The sequence below is a fragment of the Alligator sinensis genome, unplaced genomic scaffold (assembly GCF_000455745.1).
Source record: "Alligator sinensis unplaced genomic scaffold, ASM45574v1 scaffold940_1, whole genome shotgun sequence".
In the NCBI taxonomy this organism is placed as follows: domain Eukaryota; kingdom Metazoa; phylum Chordata; order Crocodylia; family Alligatoridae; genus Alligator; species Alligator sinensis.
The window spans coordinates 76,447-95,943 of NW_005842177.1; positions in this window are offsets into that span (position 1 = coordinate 76,447).

Here is a 19,497-nt window from a genome sequence, read left to right on the forward strand (position 1 = left end):
CGGGTGGTCACTGACCTGTGGTCAGTGCTCAAACCCCCCGCCCCTCCGGCTGCTGACAGTGTCAGCGGCATCTGTGGAGCTCCCTGCCACTGCTGCACTGCCGGCAGCGCAACCGTGCCGCCCCCCCGCTGCCAGAGGCATGCACTGTTTGTGGTAGAGCGGATAGTGAACTAGATCCAATATATGCTTGTTCTTCATTAACAGAACTTTTAAGCATTTTTCAGCTTTAGGGAAAAATTCTGCCCTTATTTACACCTCTACAGTCCATTTAAACTTGGTGGGGACTTGCACAATGTAAGTTCAGGCATGATAATACAAAGGGAGACGTCTTCTGGTTTGAAGATTTTACAACTTAATAGGATAAATTATGAACAATAAAACAATACTGGTAGCCAAAATACATGCATTTTCTTGGCCAAGTATGAATTGGTGTATCAAGGGCATAGGAAATTTTATCCTAATATTTTTTCTAGGTTTACTACATACTGTCTTGTCTTCTCCAAGCTTATTCTCCATGTGTTAGAAAGTATTTATTTTTCTCTCCTTGCAACATAGTCATGGTTTTTCTTTAACTGTAAATCTTGTTCACTCATTACTATCCTGCTGCTTTTCTTCACTCCTTTCAGGTAAAGTGATACAAAATTCTGCATCATTCTTTGCTCCCCTGCTAAATCATCTTTGAAATTGATCCTGTTTCTGTCACTTCTGTCTTGGTGTGCTATGGACAAACATTCAAATCTCTATTTATTTTTTAAAGAGAGACACCTTGCTCTTCATAATAGATTCTCTCTTTCCAAAGATACTAAACCCACCCTTTAACATTCTCTTTGCATTATCATCCTGGTCAGGAATTGCTTTTTAGTTGGCACCAGTAAAAATAATGCTTAGCAGCTTCTGCTTCATTTCTTTCCCCTGTCATCTTTTCAGATGGCGCAGTTACTCAAAAGGAAAAGACTAAACTGACAGAAAATGTGGAACAATCCACCTGCATCAAAACGAATCGCTTGAGATGTCAATAACCTTTGCAGACAAAATGATGAAGGGCAAGGTGCTGACTTTAACTTTCAGCTTTCCCTTATTTAGGACTGTTATCAAGAGCCTACACAGCATCTTGCTTTATACACTCCATTTGTTCTCACTGAAGATGCAGACTGCAGGCATATCACATATTTAACATTCAGCAACAGTGGAATCACTGCATCTTACAAGAAGTCACCATGCCTTACAAGAAAATGGCTATTAAAAATGTGTTAAACAGAAATGGGGGGATGAGCACAGAGCAAGACATCTGAATTATGAACATTTTTATTGCTCTCTTTACTTTGTCATTGGAGCAGTGGTGCTCATAAGCAGAGTGGTCTCTTCAATCTAATAGTAAGTATTAGTATACATACAAGGCAATAAATTCATCAGCTGGCTTGCTGGTGATTAATTTTGTTGTTGTCATTAAAATAAACATCCCAGTTGCATTTTGACCTCTGAAAGGATTTTTACAGCACAGCTGTTGAAATAGTAATGGAGCATGAGCAGCTTCTCTCTCAGCACTGCTAATTTAACTTCTATAGAAACCCTCCTGACAAAACATCTGAGGGAGGAAGCTATCTAAATAAGGCAAGTCTAACTATGATAAATGGAACCATTAGTTAGTATTTAATTGGATATTTTATACACCGTTGTGGCCTGGCCTGTTTTATACTTTGTTCATAAAGGTATCATTTGAGAGGGGCCTGTTTAATAACTTTGGGACTCCAGAGGCACTCATCCCAAATTCCAAATTTTGTGACTCCCCTTAGCCAAAACAATATGTTATCCAGAACTAAATTTATTTCTGTCCCTCCTGTAATTATATTGAACCTGTATCCCCCTGGGCTGCATCCACATGAGTGTGGAAATTTGGTTTCCTGGGGGCAATTAGCAGCAGCACACCTTATGCTGATGCTACTTGTCCCTGCAAACATCTGTATCAAGCACCACACTGGCCCATGGCAGGTTACCCCGGGTGGGGTAGGGGAAGCTGAGGCCAGCACTGAACTGGTCCCAGCAGCCTTACCTGGGGTTCTGGGGGCCTCCTGGGGCTGCAGCAGCGGAGATCCTGCTGCTCAGTAAACAGCTGGAGTATGGCTGTGGCCATCCAGGCTCTGGTTTTGAGTGGCATGTGCTGCCCCAGCGTGCACTGCTCCGCTCTTTTTTTTCCACAGGTTTCTTGGACCGCTAGATATCCAGGGGTCAACTCCTCCCCTCCTCTGCACTGCTCCTTTGTAGTGTGGAGAGCAGCAGAATGTGTGGTATGTGGTGCTGCAAACCTGTCTGCAGCATCACATACCACAAGGCCGCACGCAACTGGACACAGCCCTTGTGTCTCCCTCTAAGGGTGCATCCACACATACAAGCACATGCATTTGCAGCAGCTCAAATAGAAGCAGTGCAAATTTGAGCCAGGGTTTTTTGACTCGGCGTACGTGCTCGGAAATGCACTTCGTTGTGGAGCAAATTGTGCCACTTGGGGCAAAATAACCTTGCCTGGCTCCTCCTGGATCTGCAGCCAGGGAGATCTAGAGCCTGGGGCCAGCACCTGTGCTGTCCCCAGCAGTATAAAAAGCTGCCCTGGCAAGTAGCTCAGGGCTACTTGCTCTGAGGAGCTTTTGGGGTTGGTCACTTGGTACCTGGGGAACCTACCCCTTGTGCCAGCTGGACTGCTGCAGCAGCATCCCAAATCCATTTTTAAAAATACCCCCAAACACACACACACACACACACACACACACACCCCCCACCCCTAGAGAGAAAGAGACAGCGATTAGTTGGGCAATGCTTTATTGGTATATTTACAATGTTACAGCAATGTGGAAGCCTACCAGTGTCTCTATCGTCATGATAAAATTAATTCTAAATACCTATATGTGTTGATGTGTACTTTTGGTTTTCTTTGCACATGATGAGTGTGTGATGGGGGAATGGGGTGTTTCCAGGAAGGGGGTGGGAAGCAATGTGGGGGAAGGGGGTTGGGTAGGTGTGGGACAATTGCTGGGGGGGACTGTGGGTGTGGGGGACCTTGTGAGGGGGCTACTCAGGAGGGGTGGGTCCCCTGGCCCCCAAAGGGGGCAGCCCCTTCCCATTTGAAGGGCCACAGCCCACCCTCCCAGGGTCCCAAGCACCCTGGAGGGCCACATCCCCACCCCTCCACCCAGGGTCCCAGGCACCCTGGAGGGCCCTTGCCCCCACACCCCGGGCCCATAGGTTATCTTTAGCAGCAGCAGCAGGAGTGGGGCACTCTGAGCCATGGCGGCAGGACCCAGCGTGGCACGTGAGCACCGTGCGCTGGGCCCAGCCAGGTCCTGCCAGCCCTGGGGCCTCTCTGCCACCCAGACAGGCCGGGCCCTTGGTGGCAGGACCCGGCGCAGCATGTGGGGACCACGTGCCAGTCCCAGCTGGATCCTGGGTCCTCTCTGCCCTCTGGCCAGGCCATTCCCATGGCGGCAGGACCCAGCGTGGCATGTGGTCCCCACCTGCCATGCCCAGCCAGGTCCTGCCACCCTTGGGGCCCCTCTGCCACCCAGCTGGGCTGGGCCCATGGCAGCAGGACCCGGCGCGGTGTGCCGGGACCGCGCACCATGCCCTGACAGGTCCTGCCAGCCCTGGGGATGCTCCTGCCGCCTGGCCAGGCAGCAAGAGCAGCCCCAGGGCTGGCAGGACCCAGCAGGCATGCTGCGCAGTCCCCGCATGCTGCACCGTGTCCTTCCTCTGCCCCACTGTGCCTGCAGGGTGGTGGCACGTGGCAGGACCTCAGCCAGCCCCATGTGGCTGACTAATCCGGCTTTGCACTGGAGCGGGTCACACGGCTCCGGAAGGCACGGAACCTTTGTGCGCCTCCCAGAACCCTGCGAGCTGCTCCAGTGCAAAGCCAGACTAGTGAGCCACATGGGGCTGGGATGGGTCCATACCCCCCACAGCCCCAGGTACATCCCCCCTGCCACCCCTCACCCACTCACACCCATGAACCCCCACCTCACTTACCTTGGACAGCGAGGGGGACCAGAGGCAGCAGGAGAATGAAAGAGATGCTCTGGCTGACACCAGAGCGTCTCTTTTGGAGGGCTGACTCCCTGGCATAGTCTCAGACCGTACCTTGCTCCACTCTTCTGTGGACCAGTTTTTTTAGACTCCTGGATATCCAGGGGTCCAATTTTCTTGCTGCACTGCAAACTTGCAGTGTGGGGAATACTTTTTCGTTCCCGCACATACCTCTTGCCTCGCCTCAAAGGGGTTTAAGACGGGAAGAGGCACGTGCGTGCTCGTCTGGACGCACCCTAAGTGGTCAGAGAAAGTCTTTAGATGGCATATTAGTATCCCCCCGGCCAACCTAGCCTGTAATTGGTTTGTCAATTGGCTTGTCAAAAATCAAGTTTTTGGGTTTTTCAGTTTGTTTTTTGGGGGGGTCCCCCCTCCCACCCATTTTTCAAAGAATAATTTTTAGATTTTACACTTTTTTTTACACAATTTTTAGAATTGCACTTATCCTCTCTTGGGCCTGATACTGGTCTCATTTAAATCAACAGCAAAACCTGCCCACTTGATTGGGGCGGGGCAGGGGAGAACTGGACCATTTGATAAAGCCTATATTTCAGAAAAGCTGTAGAACTCTGTGTTGTGTTGAGGACACATAAGATGGTAGTTGAAGGTTATTGGTCTTTACCTTTTATTCTCTATAACAACTGGATTTTCTCTTTAGGTTGTGATTGATCTGGGATGGTAGGGAAAAGGAATACTAGATTTAATTTTGCCTATAGTAGCTGTAAAAGTGTAGAAATATGAATAAAGTTACTTTCACCTTTGATTCAAATGTTAGTTTGCCCTAGACTCCAACTTTTGTATATGCAAATTACGTCTTTTCATTTAAGTTGTGCTTATTTTAATGTGAGAGTCTGAGATTTCCGAAGTATGGGCTTGCTATCCATATTATTCTGCCTTGTAATCCCTGACCCACTGTGGTGTCCATATATGCATAGAACATTGAAATATTTTATAATGTAACATTTTCATATTTTATCTTTCATGCAAGATAATGACAATCCATTTTGCAGGCCTTTGTGTCAGTTATATGAAGGCCTTTGTGATCATGTTAGACGGTCCAACCTTTTCAATAACCTAAATGAGGTAGAATTTTCCATTCTTCATTTAGTGTATAGTAAAGATTGCATCAATGATTGAGATAGATTAGGGGCATGTCATTACAATAGGGAACTCAGGGGACTGAAATCACTATAGCAGAAATAATTGGGTAAGATATTTTTATATATATGAATCTTCACTAACATGAAAAAGTTCTTAATGGCCTGATGAAAACCTGTGCCTGTATTATGTTCTTCAAAGAAAGATAGCAACAAAAGATGAGGACTATCTGAAACCTCTGGATGTGGTGGAGAAAAATCACTTTTGCTTGTATTTAATACAAGCAGGAAAAGTATGCAAGAATACACATCAGGATGAATGCGTTCTAATAGAGCTGTCAGTGGAAGCTATCATTAGTATTACCATTGGAAGACAGAAGATAATGCATAATAAAGACTAAAGGCTGTAGTATGACAAAATTAATGAAAATGCTAAAATGGATACAGTTTCTCAGCATCATGTATGGGAGTTGTAAACAGCTTCAATGAAAAAGGCAAACCACCACCATCTTTCATTAAAATTTTCAACTGAATTTTTGGGATTTCTCATTGAAAAACAAGAAATGTATAGGATCATAGGAAACTAGGGCTGAAAGGGGCTTCACAAGGTAATTTAGTTCAGCCCCCTGCTCAAGGCAGGATCATCCCTGACTAGACCATCCCAGCCAAGTATCTGTCTAACCTGCTCTTAAAATCTTCCAAGAATGGAGAAACCTGAAAACTTCCAAGGATACAGATATCCTCTCTTTTGGGCCTTATCCACTGATGAGCATGTTGACCCTGTTTCAGGATTGACTCCTTGTATCTCCACGAAATTTTTCCTCAGGGCTTTTGTTGTATTAAGAACAGTAGTGCCATCAGAGTTTGAGTCACTCTTAATATCTAGATACAATGCCAACTGCTAGGAAAATGACAAGGCCTCAGTTTTCACGTGATTTTACTGAAAAACATGCTCTCTCTCAGCTTACAAAGACAAGGCTTTGACATTGCCTTTGTGCAGAAAGCCAGGGATACACCATGAGAAGAACTGTGTTTGTCTGGTCAATTATATTAATTAGATTTATTTATTTGTTTATTTATTTTCAGTTCTCAAAGATTGAACCACGATGTAGCAGGTTTTGGAATCTTTAGTCGCAACATTAAAAATCAACACCTGCCCATGTTAAGATGTCAGATACAATTTCAGGCATATTAATCCAAGAAGAGGAAAAAAAAAGGCTCTTCTGTTCTTTGGTTCATTGGTCTTCATGGTTTCAAGTTGCACAAGGAAAGTTTAGGTTAGTTCGTAGGAAAAGCTTTCTTACTATGAGGGTAGTGAAGAATTGCAACAGACTACCCAGAGAGGTTGTGGAATCCCCATCCTTCATGGTTTTTAAGACCTGGCTAGACAAATCCTTGGCTGGGATGATATAGTTGGGGATGGTCCTGCTTTGAGCAGGGGGTTGAATTAGATGACCTCCTGAGGTCCCTTCCAACCCTAATTTCCTATGATTGGGCTCCTTCCAAATCAAGGTACAAGACCTGAAAATCCCTACTTGCATATGTGAATCAGTTATTTGTATCTTCCTCCCTTAAATCAGTCTCACTTGTGGCCTTGCACAGACACTAGAGACTTAACCCAATTTCCACAATGGCATTCTGCAACTTTTTGCCATGAACTAGTACTGAAAATGACTTGCATTTTTTACACTGATGAAACAAAAAGTGTTTTTTGGTAGACATAGAAATGATGGGGAGCAGGAGGCAAGGGAAGGGGTCTAGTCCCTTGTCCCCTACCACTGGTTTCTCCACCACAGCAGTCGGGGTGGGGGATGAAATTAAGATGACCCTCGAATAATTAGATTTTGTACATGGAAAATTATAACAAATTAATAATTTTCCATGTATAGAATCTAATTATTGGGGTATTGTTTTAAATTCAAAGTTGGCTTGGATTTGGGTAAATACAGAATTTTTTTCTTACTTTTTCTTTCTTTCTTTTTTTTTCCTTTTTAGAAACTATATTCTGTAAGTTTAGTTATGGTGGAAAGATTTGATTGCAGAAGGTACTAGCAAATTTTGGATGCCTTAGTCTGTTTTAGGGTTCTTCATGTGTTTCCCTTTGGACAATAACATAAAAAAGTTTATTTTAAGAGGATAGATATTCTGTTTGTCCTGATTAAGGCTTTGCATGTATGCCTCAGTAGGTTTGCTTGGAATGTTTTTATTTCAATAAGTGACCTATCAAATAAATCTTATTTAAGATGTATCCATTTTCAGGAACTCTGCCCAGGTATTTTGGGGGTGGGTGATATCAGGTAGTTGTAGAATTGCTCTGAAGGGGAGAGTATAGTTATTTAGGCAATTATAAATTCCAAATATGGAGCCAAAATGGCAGTTCTTCGCGTTACACGAATGCAAATCTTGAGGTTAGCTTTATTTGACCTCTTAGGGTGCCTCCCCAGCAATGCACACATGCATTTCCCTGGGGACAACTAGCAGCAGGACAAATATGTGCTGCTGCTAGTTGTCCCCAGGGAACGTCCCTGCATACATGCTCTGGAGTGCAGCAAATTGCCCCAGGCCCCACTAGCTTTACCTGAGGTCCTGGGGTCCTGCAGTGGTGGCAGTCCAGGTGTGTGGAACCTGGCTTGCAGCTGGAGTGTGGCTCTGTCCAGCCAGGCTCTGGTTTTGTGTAGTGTACGCCACTTTTTTTTTCCACACATTTTTTAGATACTGGGATTTCCCAGTATCCAATTTTGCCAGGGTGCTGCAAATATGCATCACGGTGGGCAAACCAGTTCACCATGTGTGTTTTGCAGTGCCTCAAAAGCCTTGCACATTCCCACTTGTCAGGACGTGGTCTTAGTGTCTGTCTACTTTAGCAGCAACACTAACCCTCCTGCCCTTTCTGACTTGCATGTTATAGAAACAAACCTGTGAGGACTCTTAAAGGGTGTTTCTCTGTGATTGCTCTTGCGACCTCAATTTCTGGTGTGTTGAAGAGCCACCACTGAGGACAACTTTGGAACAACCTCACTGAAGTGTTTCCATGTTTGGAGTATGCTAACAAGGGCCAGTAGGCTTGATGTGCATAGATACCTGCTGGTCAGGTTACATTTCTACTGTTAAGCTGATACATCCTTATGGCAAGAGGACAGAGGGAACTATTTTGAGTATCCAGGTGGATTTTCTGCATAACAGGCCTTACTTCATCAGATTAAATCTCTGCATCCTCACACATGGTTCCCACTCATCCATTTCTACTCCATGGGTCCAGATGGAAGTGCGGTACCCCACTGTAACTAAGAATGCTTACATTTTTGTATTTCACTTAATATCTAGAAGAATCTCCCTATTTTCACCTGACGTTTCAGATCCTTCCTTTTTAAAATCTCCTTCTTTTAAATCTTCTTCCCACCTTCAGCACTGGATTCATGAAGAAAAAATGAAAGGCCCTATTCTACAACATTTCACACAGAACCCCAGCTTCAACTTCTCATGATATTTCCTTGTCTATCACTTGCATGCTTGGATCAGCTATGAAGTAACAATGATGACACTTGAATGATTTTTATTTGCTTTAAAGGTTAACAAGACCATTAGCTAAATACCTATAGTTTAATCTTTCCAGGGCAGTGTCTCTGACATCACTGTTAAGCTTAATTATGTTCAGTTCACAATTTCAAGCCATAGCCTTAAATTCATAAATCTGTACTTGTTTTTTATGGCTTTTTACTGAAGCTGAAAAACCACAAATCCCATTGCAGTCATGTACTTGCCACCTTGGGCCTTGAGTGCTTTACAGATAAGAGCTCATATTCTGAAACATTTCAGCAAAAAATCCATTTTATTGGCACCAGGCAACTGATCATTGTTAACAGCCATGTAACTTCATCTCCTCTTCATTCTTATTGCTGTTGTTAATATCTTGTTTTGTGTGGGTTTTTTTTTCTTCATTTGTGTAATTTAGAGTCAAATTCACCAAGGCAGGGATGTGTCTTAATCAGTTAATTTAAATATAGGTCAAATGTATTTGCTATTCAGTTTATTCAATAATAAAGTAAAATAGTGTGATTGAAAATACCATCTGCCCCTTGGCAGGAATCAGCTCTGCTTTGTGTCTGCTGGAGGCATCCTTCAAACAAAACACTTTACAACCCCATAAAAAAAACCCTTTGTAAAAGTACCAATGTTTTTCAAGTGGAAAACACAACATTAGGTTCCTGGAAGGCAATATGTACCACTGTATTCTTTATTATGCTAAAAAAAAATCTTGCATATAAGCAAAAACAAATGAACACCCAGAGAAGTGACCAGAGAAATAGACGAGAACTCTCAGAGCCATAATTCAATTTGATCCTTTACTTGAGTGACTTGGTTAAATCATGGTAAATACCCCTGAAACATGGAAGATGTTTTAGCTGTGTTGGTTTAAGGACATAGGTAGACAAGGTTTTTTGGGAAAATGTGATATCTTGTATTAGACCACTATTAGTTGGTCTAATAAATGTGATATATTTTATTAGAATATCTATTTAGTTGGTCTGATAAATAGAGGGAAACTCTCCCTCTGCCCGAAGAAGGGTGTTTGTACCTGAGAGCTTGCAAAGAACAATTTTTCCAACTATTTAGTTGGTCTAATAAGGTATCACCTTTACCCAGAGAACCTTGTCTACCTTGGGAAAATCACTTAATTTATTTGTTTCCTTGACTAATCTGTGAAATGAAGATAATGTTTCCTTTATTCTATCTTTACCCCTGTCTGTTCTATCAGTAGACTGTCTAAAAAAGGCTCCATCTTACTGTAAGTGTCTTCATCATCATGATGGACCTCTGATCTCTAAACTGTAGTTTATATTTTACTTACTGCAAGGTTAGAACAAGTACAGAGGCAATTACTGTGAAGTATATGATAGACAGTAAAGCCAAGCCATGTTAACACTGCAGTTAATTGTTCATATATCTATACCCTTAGATCAATAGAAACGTTAGGTTCTTCTGAACTGACTTCCCTCAGCCTCAGACTGAATTTCTAGTTTACATCACATTTCTAGTTTCAGTTTGTAATGTTGTATCCTTAGTAACCCAAGAAAAGCCTGGCCACGTAATAGAGAGAGACATACATTCTGACACTGCATGATATAATTAGTTAAGCAAATAATTATAGCAATTATTCTGTTCAGCATTGTATGAAAATATAGTCCAAAATCATGTCACCAGACCAAAATCTATGGACTTAATCTGGATCCTATTCATATTTGTAATTCTGACATTTATGTAAAAGGCAGGAAGATTAGGTTTTACACATGCAGGTCAGATGTCAGTAAAATAGATGAGCCAAACTTACTAGATATGTCTTCAAAGTGAAATGGACACTTTCACATGTATTTGTTTAAGCCTTCAGTGAAGAAAACTGATTGTCAAATGGGATTTTGAAAGAAGAAATGAAATCCATAAAAATTCCAGGATTCTAGTTTCCTTTAGTCCTCAATGAATAGCGATTCTTTTATTGATGCAAGGGTGCTGTAGAAAACCTGAATTTAGAGGTTATAAAGTGCTCTAGTTTTTAATGTGGTTCAAGCATAAGTTCAAGTGCAGGCTCTCCAGTGCTGACTAGACCATACAGATTATCAACCTTCCTGAAAAATAGGTAGCTGATCTAATAAAAACTGGCCATTAAAAGTTATAGACTTGGCATGGAAAAATACAACTATCACTAATATGTAATAGGCACAGTTATCTACATAATAGGGAGATAGATCAAGTAATGTGTCCATTCAGTCAATATATGGCTACCATTATTGTAGTGTTTAATTCCTCTCAGTCTTCAACACAGGTGTCTTTGCAAAGCCCCCTGGTAGCTAGGCCAAGGCTATTTCCAGTCTTTAACAAAGCAAGAGCTGAAGTAAAGACAACATAACATGTCTGATGGCTAGAAAATGGTATTTAGAGATTTGTTTTTGAGAATTGGCTTGTAGGTAATATATATACGTATTAGAATAGTGGTCCAGGGCAGCAGCAAAGGTTAATTCATTTTTAAAAGCCTGGTTGTTACAGTTTCACAGCCTTCAAGCAAGCAACAAGGCCAACGGATATACACATAGCCCGGGAAATTGTGGGCATGTTCCACACTGTTCCATAACATGAGATAAGTTGGTACCAATTTACAAGGCCCCAAAGTGGGGGCCTAAGTTTTCCGGTTTGGGGGGAACAGATTAAATTAGGAAAAGGTCAGGAAAGCCCAAATTAGGATGTGTGCTTGTGAAATGAATCAATATATTGATAGGACAGAATGTGGACAGTATGATGACCACAGAGAGACCAGTCAGTGATAGCCATGGATGAAGAGTCATCAGGAGGCAAAAACAATGCAAAAGCAGTGACTTCAGAGCAACAAAGGAACCTTGTCTCTGAAAGGCAGAGACAACCTGAGCAGGGTGCAGGGTCCAGGTCAAATCAGCCTGTGTGGGGCCCTGCCCCCAGACGCGAGAAAGCTGGTGGCAGATTCCGTTGGGTGGGGGGGGGCTGCCAAGCAGCCAGACGCACTGGATTCAGCTGTGGGGGTGGGGGTGTGCCTAGTCGCCTGACATGAAGCTGGCTGCAATGTGGAGTCGCCACAGCCACTCTGCCCAGCTCCACAGGGCCCCGCAAAGCATGGGGCCTGAGGCGGTTGCCCCGATTTGCTCCCCCCACACATGGACAGCCTTGCTTAGAGGGGTCCCCCAAAGGGTCTCCAAGAGAGGAATCCATGGCACCATGAACAGAGGGCATACCACCAGCCCATCTTATCCACTCCACTCTGTGGAGTGATGCTTGGCCTCCAACCTCCAGGCTGCTGACATCTGTCATTCAAGAGAGTACCTCAGAGTGAAATTCACATCTGGCCAGATGTACCTTGACTCTGATGACAGCCGCAGCACTGGTAAATGTATAGAATTGCTTGCATTCTTATCTGCTATCACTGCGTATCAATACAATTTGCCTATTATCAAATGGAGAGGTCATAGTCAGTCTGAGGGTTTGGGTCCACCCAGAACAAGGCATCTGGGTCATAAATCCAGTGCCAACAATGTCCAAGGTCACAGTCTGTGGCAAAAGAGGCTGCTGAACTCAGATCTCTAAAGTCCCAGGCTGGTGCCCTCCTGTCTGAACTATAAGCATAGGGCCATATCTTAATGTTGTACATGTACCCACTTATAGTATATTTATGGGGCCTCTACTGTGGCTGGGAGTGTTGCTTTGGGCACCAGCCAACTCCTTCCTGTTCTGTATAAGCTAACTCCCCAGAATAGGCGGTGTGTCCTCTTTAGAGCAGGGCTGTGTGGACACAACACTTTAGCCTCTTAGTGCTGCTTTAAGTCTACAGCATTGCCTCATTTCTGGGATTTGGCTCTGGGGGGTGGGAGCAAGTGGGCAGGCTGTGTTTCATGAAGGCAGTGGAAATGTGCCTTCTCTCTCCAAACTTGCACACTTTAGATATCATATGCCTATAAGTGAATGCACTATCCCATCCCCTCTAATAGATGCTGCTTTGATCTCCTCCCAAATCATCTCCTTCTTCCAACTCCTTTGAATTGTCATTTAAAATATTATATGTCTTTGTGTTAGATACATGTTTAGTCTGTTTTTTACCTTCTTATGAATCAAGAGTGCTATTGTAAATGATGAGAAAAACCTTGTTAACCAACATGCTTCTCATAGTGAATGCTAAGTTGTTAAGCAGATCAAAGAGATGAATCTTTTCACACCTGTGCTTCTTCATTTTATTTTCCTTACTTGTTTTATAGCACAGGCCTTTTATTTCCTGTCCAGCTGCTCATTTCCTGCCTGACAGAAAGTGAATCCAGTGACTAAAAGATTTCCTATCATATCTTCCTTTGGAGCCATCAAATCCTATTCCATACTTACATGGCTGGCACATCTTTGGATGTGCACTTGAAAAACTTAATATTGTGACAACTTTTTTGAAGGAAAGTCACCAAAGAACATGATAAAATTTCATAAAACAATTTCTAGCCTTTTTAATTAAAATTTAGTATAAATGGTGCATACATTTGCAATGAGTCTGGCCTCAAGCTACTACTCACAAAAATAGTAGATAACTGTGGAAGAAGACAGTGTCTTAATCTTCAAAAGGATGCATTCTTGCATACTAAATTCAGGTTGTCAAATCTGTTAACTTTGTTTCAGATGTTCTTGAATAGTAAGTAAGTTTCTTGTTGATGTAAGTCTTCATCTAAAATAAGATAAACCCAAATTTCTGTGTATTTGTTCAGTTACATTCCAAGGTATACGAATAAAAATGTCTTCATGTTTATCCCTACTCGTTTTTCAACTCCCAGCAGTTTTAGATTTTTTGTGGGGGAGAGGGGAACTATTTTGACATGGTTAATGTGGCAGAGCATATAAACACACCAAGGCTTAGAGAGTACAGTGAAGGCATATGTCTGCAAATGTTTAGCTACATGCCTGTAGATGATTCCCCTAGAATCCATGGGTGCTGGTTGTATATCAAATTCAGCATATCTGGGGATCCTAAAGTTTTGCAGAAGCACTCTCTCTCTCTCTCTCTCTCTCTCTCTCTCTCTCTCCCCCCCCCTCTGTGTGTGTGTGTGTGTGTGTGTGCGCTTTTAAAGTACAGGTACTATCCTCCCCAGATTAGTTTGAAGAATAATTTAAAAGGACAGATGTTTTTGGAACTTTAAATGACAGCTGAGAAACCTGGAGGGAGTTCCTATCTTCTTTTTGTTTCTTTTTCTCCATGATCATTCTGTTTTCTTTCATATCATATAACAACAGTAGAAATACTTAAGACTTTTTTTTTAGCTTTAAACAAATGGAATAGCGTTATTAAAAAATCTATTGCATTTTCTCAAGTACAAGACAAGGCTGTTTCCCTCCATCAGCATGGGGAGGGACCCTTCATCTTGGATTGTGGGGGAGCAGGTGGCTGCTGCAGGTCTGACTGACATTGAGCCTGGGTCAGGGCCAAAGTCCAACCCAGAGCGTCCTTCTGCGCCCCGCTTCATTTGGCCTCTGCAGCTGGCCTATCATCAGTCCTAACACTGATGCATAGCCAGCACGGCCTATACTTCCACATGCTGTGCTCTGAGTGGGAACAGGGTTCAATCAGTATCTGACAGTAAGTGGGGGGCAGGGGGAGCAAGAAACAGAGACTAGGGGGGCAAGGAGAGGGGGGAGAGATTGTGGGGAGGGAGGGTAGAGGCTGTGGGTTCCTGGGAGGGTGTGTTGTAAGTGGCAGGGGGACAGGAAGGCTGCAGGGAGGAGTGGGGGCAAGGAAGCCACCAGATCCTCAGCCACTGCTTGCCGTGCTGTAGCAGTGGATGAGAGGGAATGAATTTAAGACAACCGTCCAATAATTAGGTTCTATACCTAGAAAATTAGAACAAATGTATAATTTTTTCTTACATTGAATCAAATCATAGGGGGGGTGGGAGGGGTGTCATCTTAAATTCAGGGTCAACTTAGATTTGAGTAAATACAATATTCTTTCTTGATGTGACTTGGCTTCACTGTAAAGTTTCAACTTGAAACCTTCCCATTTGGGTTTTTCTGTGCATTTAAAAAACCTTTTCATAAATCCTCATACTTTTCTCCAGTGTCTTATTGGGCCAGGAAATGTTTTTTTTAAGCTTGCACCAATGTTTTATTTTTTTTCCCCACATTGTTGTAACAGATTCTACCCTCTGCCCCAAAAGTACCCTGTCTGTAGGTATATACTTACTAGATAAAGTGACTGGTAAGCACAAGGAAGTATATGTAATATACTTTTGAGACTTAACAGTTGCAGTTGTGTGCTGCCAAATAGCTTCCTGTGCTGACTTCTTTGTGTATACTTTTAGAAGTCATTTCAGATGGTTCCTTGAGGCATCAGATGTTTGTAACAAAAGCAAAAGTTAAGCACTGACAAGAACCTATTGTTTGAAATTTGAGCCAACTGGATATCAAGAAAGTCACTGACTTGGGGTTAGAAGACTACTCTGAAAAGTAAAGAAAAAGTTACTGGAAAGTTTGTATGTCAGATGGTTCTCTAAATGTTGACAGGTTAACAGTTTTTTTTTTCTTTAAATGAAAGAGATGACTTAAATACAAGTATCCAAATCTTTGTGTCTCCATTCAGAACACTGAGATAAGATTTTGTTTTTTTTAATGTAGCTAAGAATTCAGAGTTTACTGGAGTCAGTGTAACTTTCCATTGAGCATTGGTCTTGACACATTATTTTATATACTATGTACACAAAGCTGCTATTGCACTGTATGGCTACTGAGCTGAACCCAAGTGGTAACACACATAATTGAAATGTGAATGCATAACTAATGTTTCAATTCTTTTGTCTGTTCTAATGCTAATATTCATTTAGTAGTCCAGTTCTCTTCCCATTTGGAACATAGGCACTTGTGCAAGAATAATTTTGGACCTGACCTGCTTCTGATTCAGTTATGCACTCCATTAAGACTAATCAGCTTTCTCTGTTGGCACTCTAGGATGCTATGAACACTCTCATACATGTGTCTTTCTCCAAGCCTGAATACCAAGACCCTGATTTACTTTTATCATCTGGTTCCTGCTGGTTTCCTCCCTGCTCTCTTCATCAATGTCTCTTATGCTGGGCAGACTGTTTGGGTGGTTGTGTGGATGTCTTCTAGAAAGGTTACAGAAACCTTACACAAAAGTTTTCTATTAAATTCCATAGGCATGCACAGCTATCTATATCCTTTACTATCTAGGAGAACCATGTGACTGCTAGAGCCATGTGTAATATGGTTTAAAAAAAAAAGCATAAAAAGGATTTCATTGTTCACTCAAATCCACAGGGTTTTTGGAGTGATTTCTTTAGAAGGATATTCAGTATTCTAAAAATGTTCCATAAGAATGATATAAAATTTGAGTTACTGTATTTACTCATTGAAAGTTGAAGTTGCCCCACCCATATAATATGGTGCAGGGGGGAGACCCTTATCTTAGAATCGAGCAGAAGAACGTGTGGGGCAGGGGTTATGGCTGGAGCCAGAGCTGCAGCTGCTGCCTGCTCCCTGCTACCCCTGCAGACCCATGACTCCTCCCCCACAGCCCCCAGTCTCCCCCCATTTCCTTCTCTGCCCTGCTGCTTCTTCCCCTCTCTCCCCTTTGCTGCATTACTCCTTACCTTTGCTCTGTGCTAGTGAGCTCCATCCTCACTGGATCATGGACTGGCTCTGTACCAGCAATGCTAGCTTCATGTTGCTGCTATGGGACCAGGCTGGAGCCATGCTTCATGCTCCAGGTTGCAGCAGGGACTCAGCCTGCTGGCATGAAGCAAAGTTAAGTGCAGGGGAGGAGAGAGACTTTGATGGGGGGATGGCAGGATGGGGGACAGGCACTGAAGCCTGTGGGGGGGGGGCAGAAGTGGTGTGGAGGGGGAAAGGAGGAGTGGGGGGTCAGGGCACCCTGAGGCTTTAGCAGGACTTGGCACAATGGGGGTAAGTAGGGAGGAACAGGCAGCAGGGGGGGAGCTGCCTGCCTCTCTCACTGCCTCCCCCCACCATCTCCCACTGCCTGCCCCATTACTGCCCCCCCCACCACCTGCCCTACAATATACCCCCCTACTGCCTTCCCCACTCTGTCTCCCTTTAGCCTGCCCCGTTACTGGCCCCTCATCAATTCTCTCCCATTCTTTACAGTAGCAAGGGGTTGAATTTAAGATAATCTTCAAATAATTAGATTTTGTACATGGAAAATTAGAATAAATGTATTAATGTTCTGTCTATATAATCTAATTATTGGGGGGTGTCTTGTATTTGAATAAATACACAACGTTTCAGTCCACAGTGCTATGCTGCTTAAGCACAGATGTAGCTCAGGAAAGATTGCATGCCATCCAGCATTTGAGAACGATAATTTAATGTAATCCTTCAGAAAAAGCGTTTTACTTCATGTACTTGAATAAGCACCCCTTGAGGTTGATGAGGGGCATACCTTGCTGGGAAATTAACATTCAATTAAAAAAAATCCATTTCCTTTCACATTTAAAAATAGAGGGGTGTGTTTATGTGCGTGTGTGCATGCGGACACTTGCATCCATTATAAATTAGGGCCATGCAAAACAGCACCATTTCGTTTAGACTTCCATTTTCCCATTTCGCAGAGACAGTGTTTCATTTCACTGTTTCGAAGCACTGTTCGGTTTCATTTAATCAAAACCGTTTTGATGCTGTTTCGACGTGTTTTGACATTTCGCCCATAGACTATAATGGGGAATCACGAAAATGCCTATAACTTTGTCATTTCTAGCCTGCTTCTGATGAAAATTGCAGGAATGGTAGCCCCTTCTGAGAGCATGAAGCCTGCCATGTTTCAAGGATATAGGTGCAGGGGCTTTTGTGAAACTGCATTTCAAACTGTTCAAAGCAAAACTAGTATCACTTACTGCCACCGGCAGCACGCTGTCATCCTGGACGCAGATCCAGGGGCCTTCTCCCCCCCTGGGAGCAGTCTGGCACAGCCCTACAGCCCTCCCAGGAGGGCACGGGCCCCCAGATCTGCGTGCGGGATGACAGCAGGCTGCCACTGCTGGCTAGGACCAGCTCCAGCACTGGGTTCTTCCTAGCACTCTGTGTAGGCTGCGCCAGGCAGGCTCAGATGCTAGTGATGGCACTGGCCCCAGCTGTCAGTGGCAGCAGCAGCATGCTGTCATCTGCATGCTCTGCAGTAGGTGTGCAGAGCTTAAAAAAACCCAAACAAAAGCTCTGCACTCACTGTCTCTAGTAGCAGTGACTGGGTCTCTGGGTGTTCATGGCAGAGCCCCCCCATGCAGCATGGGGCAGCGGGGATTGCCCCCCCGTTCTCCCCGGTGCCCACGTGGCAGCTGCACCATTGTGCAGGTGCAGCGCAGCTTGGCAGGGCACTGTGCGCTGTTTGGGAGCTGGGGTGGATCCACCCATCAGCCGGAGCTCCCGATTCTCCAGCTCTCTGATCATTCCCCCAGCTCTTCTTAGGGGCATGGCCCCCAGTTCTGCATGCAGGGTTTTAGCAGGCTGCTGCTGCTGGCTGGGGAAATAGCCCAGAGCCACCACCATCCCCAGCTGGCAGCCTGCTGTCATCCTGCAACATCTGGGGGCCTGTGCCCTCCAGGAAGAGCTGGGGGAAAGATTGGGGAGCTGGGAAATTGAACCGGGAGCTGGGACCTGAGCATTTATCCAGCCCCTGGCTCAATTTCCCAGCCCCCAGTTCAATTCCCCAGCTCTCTGATCACTTCCCTCAGCTCTCTGATCATTTCTTCAGCTCTTCCTGGAGAGGTGCGGGCCCTCAGTTCTGTGCTCTGGGTTTTAGTAGACTGCCACTGCAGGCTGGGGCCAGTGGCAGCACCACAGTCTTCCTGGTGCTCGACACAGGCTGTGCTGAGCAGCTGCCACTGGCCCCAGTCTGCTGAAACCCCATGTGCAAATCAGGGGCCTGCAACCCCTGGAAGAGCTGGGGAAACGAGCAAAGAGCTGGGGGAAGCAATCAGAGAGCTGGGTAATCAAACTGGGAGCTAGATGTCAATGTCAGAGTAGTCCTTTCTCCCTCTTCCCCCTTCCTCTCCTTAGTTTCTGTCTAGCTGCAAGCAAAACTTGAGATGTTTTGAAACCTTTTAAAATGTTTTGTGCGCCCTTGTTTCATTTTGAAGCTGTTTCAAAGCCTTTCGTTTTGTTTCTAGTTCGCTGTTTCAAGCTCGAAACGTGTCAAAACAGCTTTGAAATGAAACACCTGTCAAAATGTCACGCAGCCCTATTATAACTACAAGAATCAGTATCTGAGTATGTAAGTTAGAATAGAATAAACACGGCAATGCATCTGTTACCAGCTCTAGGAAAAAAATTGCCTGCCTAGTAGATAACGATTGCTGGCAATATACTGTAGACCATTAAGATTCTTAAAAAAATTCCTCTGCAAATCTTTGCCTCTACAGATTCACTTGAAATAATAAGACACATTCTATAATAAGACATATTTTAATAAACGGAACATTTACAAAAAACAGCAAACAAAAAACACCCTATTTAATCAACAAAACATATATATTGCCATTGGTTTTACAGTTAAATTTTTCTTCTCAACCCTCACTTCTGCTTTCCTTTATTGTACGGTGAGCCCTATGATTCTGATTTTTATATATATATTTAAACTTAGTGTTATTGCACTTTGGAAGGTTGCAGATGGGCAAAAATAGATTACAGGCAATATAACTCTGTTATTCCAAAAACATTATTATGAAAAACCCCATTGCCATCATCTGTAGAAAGAAAAGGCCATTAGGAATAAAATAGTCTGCAATAAGACATAATGGCTGCTGACAGACATGGGGGG